General features: G+C 41.5%; 1 protein-coding gene across 1 annotated transcript in view; it reads right to left on the reverse strand.

The window, feature by feature from the left end:
* The window catches only part of LOC109881165 (laminin subunit alpha-5-like), a 272,787-nt gene that overhangs the window by 171,825 nt on the left and 88,458 nt on the right, over window positions 1-12,504 (reverse strand).

The following is a 12,504-nucleotide window of genomic DNA, read 5'->3' on the forward strand; positions in this document are numbered from 1 at the left end:
CACATATTAACATTTATAAACACATATTAACACATATTAACACATATTAACACATATTAACACATATTAAGACATATTAACACATATTAACACATATAAATACATAGAATTGCTTGATGCAGTCAGAAGCTAAACACAGTACAGTGATATGAGCTATGAGCTGTGTGTTGGACATGAGCTGAGCTGTGTGTTGGATATGAGCTGTGTGTTGGATATGAGCTGTGTGTTGGATATGAGCTGTGTGTTGGATATGAGCTATGAGCTGTGTGTTGGACATGAGCTGAGCTGTGTGTTGGATATGAGCTGTGTGTTGGATATGAGCTGTGTGTTGGATATGAGCTATGAGCTGTGTGTTGGACATGAGCTGAGCTGTGTGTTGGACATGAGCTGAGCTGTGTGTTGGATATGAGCTGTGTGTTGGATATGAGCTGTGTGTTGGATATGAGCTATGAGCTGTGTGTTGGACATGAGCTGAGCTGTGTGTTGGACATGAGCTGAGCTGTGTGTTGGACATGAGCTGAGCTGTGTGTTGGATATGAGCTGTGTGTTGGATATGAGCTATGAGCTGTGTGTTGGATATGAGCTGAGCTGTGTGTTGGACATGAGCTGAGCTGTGTGTTGGATATGAGCTATGAGCTGTGTGTTGGATATGAGCTGAGCTGTGTGTTGGATATGAGCTGAGCTGTGTGTTGGATATGAGCTGAGCTGTGTGTTGGATATGAGCTGTGTGTTGGATATGAGCTGTGTGTTGGATATGAGCTATGAGCTGTGTGTTGGACATGAGCTGAGCTGTGTGTTGGACATGAGCTGAGCTGTATGTTGGACATGAGCTGAGCTGTGTGTTGGACATGAGCTGAGCTGTGTGTTGGACATGAGCTGAGCTGTGTGTTGGATATGAGCTGTGTGTTGGATATGAGCTATGAGCTGTGTGTTGGACATGAGCTGTGTGTTGGATATGAGCTGTGTGTTGGATATGAGCTATGAGCTGTGTGTTGGACATGAGCTGTGTGTTGGATATGAGCTGTGTGTTGGATATGAGCTGTGTGTTGGATATGAGCTGTGTGTTGGATATGAGCTGTGTGTTGGATATGAGCTGTGTGTTGGATATGAGCTGTGTGTTGGATATGAGCAGTTGTGGGACTTCAGGCTGTTCAGTTACTGTTTATCCTTCCTCTAACCTCTCCTAAAAAAAAAACCTTCTCAAATAAATCTATCCTCTAAATCACTGTGAAGTTGTCATTGGTATGGTCTTCCCTGTCCCCTAGCCACAGAGAAACAGAGAGAAAAGGCTGTTCTGAAGTTTAGAGTTGTTATATACACAGAGTGACTATAGACCGTTGAGTGGTACTCTGTGTGTCAACCAGGGGGGGAACAATAAAGTTTTTTTTCTACCAGCAGCTGTGAACTTCTCTCTCTGAGGTAGAGTATGGGCTCAGGCAGAGGGCTCGTGTAAAATATTCTCTCAGTTCTCTTATTCTCTCTCAGTTCTTCAGGATATTGACCCTTTTCTCTCTTTCGTGGACAGAGGTGGAATAGTTCTGAAGTATTCAGGGAATGTGTGACTGTGGGGGTGAGATGTGGCCTGTAGTCATTCCAGCCTTTCTGTGTGTCTCTGTTGGGTTGGTCTACGACAGGCAGCAGGCAGCAGGTAGTGACACTGCCTTTCCTCACTGGAAATGATGTTGCTCTATTATATTAGAAAATAACCTGATATATTTCATTCTTCAGCTGTTTTCCTTCCAAAAAGCTCAGATCAGAGCTTTACGTCATGATGATGAAGACACCAAATATATTCTTAGTCAGAATGGGGCAGTGAGTGTCTCCAGGCTTTAGCTCAACAGGCTAACACAGTCTAATGTTGCTCAGATGACCTGAGATCAAAGGCAGTCTATCAAACACAAAGTTAAACTTCTCACGTCTCTTCGGATCAGTCCAAGGTATGACAATAGCTTTTTAGCTACTAGTGTTACATTAGATTGGTATAATTTGCCTTCTATAGGATGCTATTGATCTGTTGATAATAATCTCTCTGTGTCTCTCTCTCTCTCTGTCTCTGTCTCTCTCTGTCTCTCTGTCTCTCTGTCTCTCTCTCTCTCTGTCTCTCTCTGTCTCTCTCTGTCTCTCTCTCTGTCTCTGTCTCTGTCTCTCTCTCTCTCTCTCTCTCTCTCTCTCTCTCTCTCTCTCTGTCTCTGTCTCTCTGTCTGTCTCTCTCTGTCTCTCTGTCTCTCTGTCTGTCTCTCTCTGTCTGTCTCTCTCTGTCTGTCTCTCTGTCTCTCTGTCTCTCTGTCTGTCTCTCTCTGTCTCTCTCTCTCTCTCTCTCTCTCTCTCTCTCTCTCTCTCTCTCTCTCTCTCTCTCTCTCTCTCTCTCTCTCTCTCTCTCTCTCTCTGTCTCTCTCTCTCTCTCTCTCTCTCTCTGTCTCTCTCTCTCTCTCTCTCTCTGTCTCTCTCTCTCAATTCAAGGGGCTTTATTGGCATGGGAAACATAAGTGAAGTAGATATTATACAAAAGTAAAATAAACAAAAATTAACAGTAAATATTACACATACAGAAGTTACAAAACAATAAAGACATTACAAATGTCATTATGTCTGTATGCAGTGTTGTAACGATGTACAAATGGTTAAAGTACAAAATGGGAAATAAATCAACATAAATATGGGTTGTATTTACAATGATGTTTGTGTTTCACCTTGTTGCCCTTTTCTTGTGGAAACAGGTTACACATCTTGCTACTGTGATGGAACACTGTGGAATTTCACCCAGTAGATATGGGAGTTTATCAAAATTGGATTTGTTTTTCGAATTCTTTGTGGATCTGTGTAATCTGAGGGAAATATGTCTCTCTAATATGGTCATAAATTGGTCAAGAAGTGCAGCTCAGTTTCCACCTCATTTTGTGAGCATTTTGTGAGCAGTGTGCACATAGCCTGTCTTCTCTTGAGAGCCATGTCTGCCTACGGCGGCCTTTCTCAATAGCAAGGCTATGCTCACTGACTCTGTACATAGTCAAGGCTTTCCTTAAGTGTTGGGTCAGTTACAGTGGTCAGGTATTCTGCCACTGTGTACTCTCTGTTTAGGGCCAAATAGCATTCTAGTTTGCTCAGTTTTTTTGTTAATTCTTTCCAATGTGTCAAGAAATGATCTTTTTGTTTTCTCATGATTTGGTTGGGTCTAATTGTGCTGCTGTCCTGGGGCTCTGTAAGGTGTGTCTGTGTTTGTGAACAGAGCCTCAGGACCAGCTTGCTTAAGGGGACTCTTCTCCAAGTTCATCTCTCTGTAGGGGATGGCTTTGTTATGGAAGGTTTGAAATTGATTCCTTTTAGGTGGTTGTAGATTTAAACGTCTCTTTTCTGGAATTTGATAATTAGTGGGTATCGGCCCTAATTCTACTCTGTATGCATTATTTGGTGTTTTACATTATACACAGAGGATATTTTTGTAGAATTCTGCATGCAGAGTCTCAATTCGGTGTTTGTCCCATTTTATGAATTCTTGGTTGGTGAGCGGACCCCAGACCTCGCAACCATAAAGGGCAATGGGTTCTGTACCTGATTCAAGTATTCTTTTGCCTGATACTAATTGGTATGTCGAATTTTATGTTCCTTTTGATGGCATAGAAGGCCCTTCTTGCCTTGTCTCTCAGATCGTTCACAGCTTTGTAGAAGTTACGTGTGGTGCTGATGTTTAGGCCCAGGTATGTGTAGTTTTGTGTGTGCTCTAGGGCAACAGTGTCTAGATGGAATTTGTATTTGTGGTCATGGCAACAGGACCTTTTTTGGAACACCATTATTTTGGTCTTACTGAGATTTACTGTCAGGGCCCAAGTCTGACAGAATCTGAGCAGAAGATCTAGGTTCTGCTGTAGGCCCTCCTTGGTTGGTGACAGAAGCACCAGATCATCAGCAAACAGTAGACATTTGACTTCAGATTCTAGCAGGGTGAGGCTGGGTGCTGCAGTCTGTTCTAGTGCCCTCGCCAATTTATTGATAAATATGTTGAAGAGGGTGGGGCTTAAGCTGCATCCCTGTCTCACCCCACAGCCCTGTGGAAAGAAATGTGTGTGTTTTGCCTATAGCAAAACCCCCATGCCAAATTGAGTCAAAAGCTTGTTTGAAATTTTTTAAAAGCATGACAATACTTTGCCTTTGTTTTGTTTCTTTGTCAATTAAGGTGAATGTGTTCTGTCTTACAGTAATTTGATAAAAAAAACAATTTGACATTTTCTCAGTACATTGTTTTCACTTTTCATTTCATTGAGGATACCATCAACACCACAGGCCTTTTTGATTTGGAGGGCTTGTATTTCGTTATGTAGCTCATTCAATGTAATTGGATAATCCAGTGGGTTCTGGTCGTCTTTCATAGTTGATTCTAATATTTGTATTTGATCATGTATATGTTTGATGCTGTTTGTTCTTTGTTATAGAGCCACAAAGACTAGAGAAGTGGTTTATCCATACATCTCCATTTTGGATAGATAACTCTTTGTGTTGTTGTTTGTTCAGTGTTTTCCAATTTCCCCAGAAGTGGTTAGAGTCTATGGATTCTTCAGTTACATTGAGCTGATTTCTGACGTGCTGTTCCTTCTTTTTCAGTAGTGTATTTCTGTATTGTTTTAGTGATTCACCATAGTAAAGGCGTAGGTTTTCTGGGTCTCTGTGTTTTTGGTTGGACAGGTTTCTCAATTTATTTCTTAGGTTTTCACATTCTTTATCAAACCATTTGTCATTGTTGTTAATTTTCTTAGGTTTTCTGCTTGAAATGTTTAGATTTGATAGTGAAGCTGAGAGGTCAAATATACTGTTTAGGTTTTCTACTGCCAAGTTTACACCTTCACTATTACAGTGGAACGTTTTGTCCAGGAAGTTGTCTAAAAGGGATTGAATTTGTTGCTGCCTAATAGTTTTTTGGTAGGTTTCCAAACTGCATTCCTTCCATGTATAGCATTTCTCAGTATTACTCAGTTCCTTTGGCTTTGATGCCTCATGATGGAGTATTGCTCTGTTCAAGTAGACTGTGATTTTGCTGTGATCTGATAAGGGTGTCAGTGGGCTGACTGTGAACGCTCTGAGAGACTCTGGGTTGAGGTCAGTGATAAAGTAGTCTACAGTACTACTGCCAAGAGATGAGCTATAGGTGTACCTACCGAAGGATTCTCCTCGAAGCCTACCATTGACTATGTACATACCCAGCTTGCGACAGAGCTGCAGGAGTTGTGACCCATTTTTGGTGGTTATGTTGTCATAGTTGTGCCTAGGGGGGCATATGGGGGAGGGAATGCTGTCACCTCCAGGTAGGTGTTTGTCCCCCTGTGTGCTGAGGGTGTCAGGTTCTTGTCCGGTTCTGACATTTAGGTATCCACAGACTAGTACATGTCCCTGGGCCTGGAAATGATTGATTTCCCCCTCTAGGATGGAGAAGCTGTCTTCATTAAAGTACGGGGATTCTAGTGGAGGGATATAGGTAGCACACAGAAGGACATTTTTCTCTGTTGAGATCATTTCCTTCTGAATTTCTAGCAAAATGTAAAATGTTACTGTTTTGATTAATTTAATCTATACCAAAATGACCCCTTGAGTCCCTTCCCTGTTTCACACCTGGTACAGTGCCTTGCAAAAGTATTCACCCCCCTTGGCATTTTTCCTATTTTGTTGCATTACAAATCTGGATTTTAATTTGATTTTAATTTGGATTTCATGTAATGGACGTACACAAAATAGCTGAAGTGAAATGAAAAAAGAACTTGTTTAAAAATGTAAAATAATAAAATAAAACAGAAAAGTGGTGTGAGAAGATAATTAGTTAAATAAAGTCCACCTGTGTGCAATCTAAGTCTCACATGATCTCAGTATATATACACCTGTTCTGAAAGGCCCCAGAGTCTGCAACACCACCAAGCAAGTGGCACCATGAAGATCAAGGAGCTCTCCAAACAGGTTAGGGATAAAGTTGACAAAGTTGAGGAGAAGTACAGATCAGGGTTGGGTTCTAAAAAATATCAGAAACTTTGAACATCCCTAAATCCATTATTAAAAAATGGAAAGAATATGGCACCACAACAAACCTGCCAAGAGAGGGCAGCCCACCAAAACCCACGGACCAGGCAACGAGGGCATTAATCAGAGGGGCAACAAAGACACCAAAGATAACCCTGAAGGAGCTGCAAAGCTCCACAGCCGAGATTGGAGTATCTGTCCATAGGACCACTTTAAGCCATACACTCCACAGAGCTGGGCTTTACGGAAGAGTGGCCAGAAAAAAGCCATTGCTTAAAGAAAAAAAGAAGCAAACATGTTGGGTGGCATGTAGGAGACTCCCCAAACGTATGGAAGAAGGTACTCTGGTTAGATGAGACTAAAATTGAGCTTTTTTGGCCATCAAGGAAAACGCTATGTCTGGGCAAACCCAACACCTCTCATCCCCCCGAGAATACCATCCCCACAGTGAAGCACAGTGGTGGCAGCATCATGCTGTGGGTATGTTTTCATCGGCAGGGACTGGGAAACTGGTCAGAATTGAAGGAATGATGGATGGTGCTAAATACAGGGAAATTCTTGAGGGAAACCTGTTTTAATCTTCCAGAGATTTGAGACTGGGACGGAGGTTCACCTTCCAGCAGGACAATGACCCTAAGCATACTGTTAAAGCAACACTCGAGTGGGTTAACTTCTTATGGCTGGGGGCAGTATTGAGTAGCTTGGATGAATAAGATGCCCAGAATAAACAGCCTCCTCCTCAGTCCCATTTGCATATATGCATATTATTAGTACATTTGGATAGAAAACACTCTGAAACTGTTTGAATGATGTCTGGGAGTATAACAGAACTCATATGGCAGGCAAAAACCTGAGAAAAAATCCAAACAGGAAGTGTGAGGTTGTTCGATATTCAACTCAGCCCGTATCGAATACACAGTGGGATATTGGTTATGTTGCACTTCCTATGGCTTCCAGTAGATGTCAACCGTCTTTAGAAACTTGAATGAGGCTTCTACTGTGATGTGGGGCTGAATGAGAGGGGAATGAGTCAGGTGTCTGGCAGAGAGGCACGAGCGGATCATGCGCATTTCACATGAGAGCGACCTGCGTTCCATTGCTTTTCTACAGACATAGGAATTCTCCGGTTGGAACGTTATTGAAGATTTATGATAAAAACATCCTAAAGATTGATTCTATACTTAGTTTGACAAGATTCTACAACCTGTAATATAACTTTTTTAACTTTTCGTCTGACGTTCGGCTGGACCTGCGTTTGGATTTGTGTACTAAACACCCTAACAAAAGTAGCTATTTGGATATAAATGATGGGCATTATCGAACAAATCAAACATTTATTGTGGAACTGGGATTCCTGGGAGTGCATTCTGATGAAGATCATCAAAGGTAAGTGAATATTTATTATGTTATTTCTGATTTCTCTTGACTCCAACATGGCGGATAAATGGATTTGTTTTCTGAGCTCCGTTCTCAGATTATTGCATGGTTTGCTTTTTCCGTAAAGCTTTTTGAAATCTGACATAGCGGTTGCATTAAGGAGAAGTAAAGCTATAATTCCATGTGTAACACTTGTATTTTCATCAACATTTATGATGAGTATTTCTGTAAATGGATGTGGCTATGCAAAATCACTGGATGTTTTTGGAACTACTGAACGTAACGTGCCAATGTAAACACAGATTTTTTGATATAAATATGAACTTTACCAAACAAAACATACATGTATTGTGTAACATTAAGTCCTATGAGTGTCATCTGATGAAGATCATCAAAGGTTAGTGATTCATTTTACCTCTATTTGTGCTTTTTGTGACTCATATCTTTGGCTGGAAAAATGGCTGTGTTTTTCTGTGGCTTCTGTGACCTAACATAATCGTTTGTGGTGCTTTCGCTGTAAAGACTTTTTGAAATCAGACACTGTGGCTGGATTAATGGGAATTTTATCTTTACAATGGTGTAAAATACTTGTATGCTTGAGGAATCTTAATTATGAGATTTTAGTTGTTTTAAATTTGTCGCCCTGCACTTTCACTGGCTGTTGTCATATCGATCCCGTTAACGGGATTTCAGCCCTAAGAAGTTTTAAGGGGAAACATTTAAATGTCTTGCAATGGCCTAGTCAACGCCCAGACCTCAATCTAATTGAGAATCTTGTATGACTTAAAGATTGCTGTAAACCAGCAGAACCCATCCAACTTGAAGGAGTTGGACCAGTTTTGCCTTGAAGAATGGGCAAACATGCCAGTGGCTACATGTGCCAAGCTTATAGAGACACACCACAGGAAACTTGCAGCTGTAATTGCTGCAAAAGGTGGCTCTACAAAGTATTGACTTTCGGGGATAAATAGTTATGCACGCTAAAAGTTTTCATTTTTTTGGTCTTATTTCTTGTTTGTGTCACAATAAAAAATATTTTGCATCATCAAAGTTGTAGGCATGTTGTGTCAATCAAATGATACAAACCCCCCCAAAAAATCTATTTTAATTCCAGGTAGGGAACAAAATAGGAAAAATGCCAAGGGGGGTGAATACTTTCACAAGCCACTGTAGTTTGGTGGACGGAACTACGGAACTACCAGCTCACCTCTATACCAGATTTCTTGTAGGATGACAATGTCTGTATTTCTGATTTCTTTGGTGAAGTCCAGGTTCTTGCTCTTTAGGCCAAAGGCAGATGACCTCAGTCTATTCTCTGCTTGCTCTCTCTCTGTTCACTCTCTCTGCACGTGCTCTTTCTGCTCTCTCCCTGCTCTCTCTCTGCCTTCTCTTTCTACTCTCTCTCTCTCTCTCTGCTCTCTCTTCTCCATCTCTCTGCTCTCTCTCTCTCAAATCAATTCAATTCAATTCAAGGGCTTTATTGGCATGGGAAACATGTGTTAACATTGCCAAAGCAAGTGAGGTAGATAATATATAAAGTGAAAAACAATCAAAATTAACAGTAAACATTACACATACAGAAGTTTCAAAACAATAAAGACATTACAAATTTCATATTATATATATATATATATATATATAGTGTTTTAACAATGTACAAATGGTTAAAGAACACAAGATAAAATAAATAAGCGTAAATATGGGTTGTATTTACAATGGTGTTTGTTCTTCACTGGTTGCCCTTTTCTCGTGGCAACAGGTCACAAATCTTGCTGCTGTGATGGCACACTGTGGAATTTCACCCAGTAGATATGGGAGTTTTTCAAAATTGGATTTGTTTTCGAATTCTTTGTGGATCTGTGTAATCTGAGGGAAATATGTCTCTCTAATATGGTCATACATTGGGCAGGAGGTTAGGAAGTGCAGCTCAGTTTCCACCTCATTTTGTGGGCAGTGAGCACATAGCCTGTCTTCTCTTGAGAGCCATGTCTGCCTACGGCGGCCTTTCTCAATAGCAAGGCTATGCTCACTGAGTCTGTACATAGTCAAAGCTTTCCTTCATTTTGGGTCAGTCACAGTGGTCAGGTATTCTGCCGCTGTGTACTCTCTGTGTAGGGCCAAATAGCATTCTAGTTTGCTCTGTTTTTTTGTTAATTCTTTCCAATGTGTCAAGTAATTATCTTTTTGTTTTCTCATGATTTGGTTGGGTCTAATTGTGCTAATTGTGCTGACCAGCTTGCTTAGGGGACTCTTCTCCAGGTTCATCTCTCTGTAGGTGATGGCTTTGTTATGGAAGGTTTGGGAATCGCTTCCTTTTAGGTGGTTATAGAATTTAACGGCTCTTTTCTGGATTTTGATAATTAGTGGGTATCGGCCTAATTCTGCTCTGCATGCATTATTTGGTGTTCTACGTTGTACACAAAGGATATTTTTGCAGAATTCTGCATGCAGTCTCAATTTGGTGTTTGTCCCATTTTGTGAAGTCTTGGTTGGTGAGCAGACCCCAGACCTCACAACCATAAAGGGCAATGGGCTCTATGACTGATTCAAGTATTTTTAGCCAAATCCTAATTGGTATGTTGAAATTTATGTTCCTTTTGATGGCATAGAATGCCCTTCTTGCCTTGTCTCTCAGATCGTTCACAGCTTTGTGGAAGTTACCTGTGGCGCTGATGTTTAGGCCAAGGTATGTATAGTTTTTTGTGTGCTCTAGGGCAACAGTGTCTAGATGGAATTTCTATTTGTGGTCCTGGTGACTGGACCCTTTTTGGACCCTTTTTGGAACACCATTATTTTGGTCTTACTGAGATTTACTCTCAGGGCCCAGGTCTGACAGAATCTGAGCAGAAGATCTAGGTGCTGCTGTAGGCCCTCCTTGGTTGGGGACAGAAGCACCAGATCATCAGCAAACAGCAGACATTTGACTTCGGATTCTAGCAGGGTGAGGCCGGGTGCTGCAGACTTTTCTAGTGCCCGCGCCAATTCGTTGATATATATGTTGAAGAGGGTGGGGCTTAAGCTGCATCCCTGTCTAACCCCATGACCCTGTGTGAAGAATTGTGTGTGTTTTTTGCCAATTTTAACCGCACACTTGTTGTTTGTATACATGGATTTTATAATGTCGTATGTTTTACCCCCAACATCACTTTCCATCAGTTTGTATCTCTCTCTGCTCTCTCTTCTCCATCTCTCTGCTCTCTTTTCTCCATCTCTCTGCTCTCTTTTCTCCATCTCTCTGCATCTCTATGCTCTCTCCTCTCCATTTCTCTGCTATCTCGTCTCTCTCTCTCTCTCTGCTCTCTCGCTCTCTCTACTCTCTCTATAGAATTACATTTGATCTTTTGATAATCAGCTCTCTCTCTCTGCTCTCTTTGGCCTATCTCTGTTTTGTCTCTCTCTCTGCTCTCTTTGGCCTATCTCTGTTTTGTCTCTCTCTCTGCTCTCTTTGGCCTATCTCTGTTTTTTCTCTCTCTCTGCTCTCTCTGCTTTCTTTCTCTTTCAATTCAATTCAATTTGCTTTATTGGCATGACGCAAAGCTTACTTTGGATATTTACAATATGAAAATAAAAATAAAATGTTTAAATAAAGAGAATCAAAATTGTCAATGGGACAACAGTAACAACAATAACCAAGGGTCAAAATAACCATACAGTAACCATACCTTGAATAAAGGTTTCAAATTAGTCAGGAAATGCAGCTCCGTCTCAGGTCCTGCAGTGGTGCAGTGGTTGCACAGCCTTTCCTCTACAGGGAGCCAGGTTTTCCTGTGTCTACCCTTCTCAATGGCAAGGCTGTGCTCACTGAGCCTGTACTTTGTCAAGGTTTTTCTAAGGTTTTGATCAGTAACCATGGTCAAATAGTTAGCCACGGTGTACTGTCGATGTAGGGACAGATAGCACTGCATTTTGCTTTGTATTTGTGCTTGTGTTTCCCAATAAGCAATATAGTTTTGTTTTGACTGTGTTGTAATTTGGTTTATTCTGATTGATTGGATGTTCTGGTCCTGAGGCTTCAGTGTGTTAGTAGAACAGGTTTGTGAACTCAGCCCCAGGACCAGCTGGATGAGGGGACTGAGGCTTCAGTGTGTTAGTAGAACAGGTTTGTGAACTCAGCCCCAGGACCAGCTGGATGATGGGACTGAGGCTTCAGTGTTTTAGTAGAACAGGTTAGTGAACTCAGCCCCAGGACCAGCTGGATGAGGGGACTGAGGCTTCAGTGTTTTAGTAGAACAGGTTAGTGAACTCAGCCCCAGGACCAGCTGGATGAGGGGACTGAGGCTTCAGTGTGTTAGTAGAACAGGTTAGTGAACTCAGCCCCAGGACCAGCTGGATGAGGGGACTGAGGCTTCAGTGTTTTAGTAGAACAGGTTAGTGAACTCAGCCCCAGGACCAGCTGGATGAGGGGACTGAGGCTTCAGTGTGTTAGTAGAACAGGTTAGTGAACTCAGCCCCAGGACCAGCTGGATGATGGGACTGAGGCTTCAGTGTGTTAGTAGAACAGGTTTGTGAACTCAGCCCCAAGACCAGCTGGATGAGGGGACTGAGGCTTCAGTGTTTTAGTAGAACAGGTTAGTGAACTCAGCCCCAAGACCAGCTGGATGAAGGGACTCTTTTCTTTGCTCAGCTCTTGGCATTGCAGGGCTTGGTAATGATATGAGAGGTGCTCACTGTATTTTAGATGTTTCCAAAACTTATTTGCTCTTTTTTGAGTTTTTATTATTAGTGGATATTGGCCTAATTCCACCCTGCATCCATTGTTTGTAGTTTTCCTCTGGACATGTAGGAGAATCTTCACGAACTCTGCATGTAGGGTTTCAATGGGGTGTTTGTCCCATTTGATGAAATCTTGTTTTGCAAGTGGACCCCTCACCTCGCTGCCATAAAGTGCAATTGGTTCTATGACATATTCAATTAGTTTTAGCCAAATTTTAATAGGTATTTCAATTTGAATTGGCTTTTAATGGCGTAGAATGCCCTGCGTGCCTTCTCTCTGTTCATTCACTGCCTCATTAAGGTGTCCAGTTGAGCTTATTTTTAAACCTCAGTAATTGTAGTGTGTGCAGTACTCTATATACAGTATTTAAACCTAAGTTATTGTAGCGTGTGCAATTCTCTATATTTTGTATCAAT

Source organism: Oncorhynchus kisutch, linkage group LG24, assembly GCF_002021735.2.
Source record: "Oncorhynchus kisutch isolate 150728-3 linkage group LG24, Okis_V2, whole genome shotgun sequence".
NCBI lineage: Eukaryota > Metazoa > Chordata > Actinopteri > Salmoniformes > Salmonidae > Oncorhynchus > Oncorhynchus kisutch.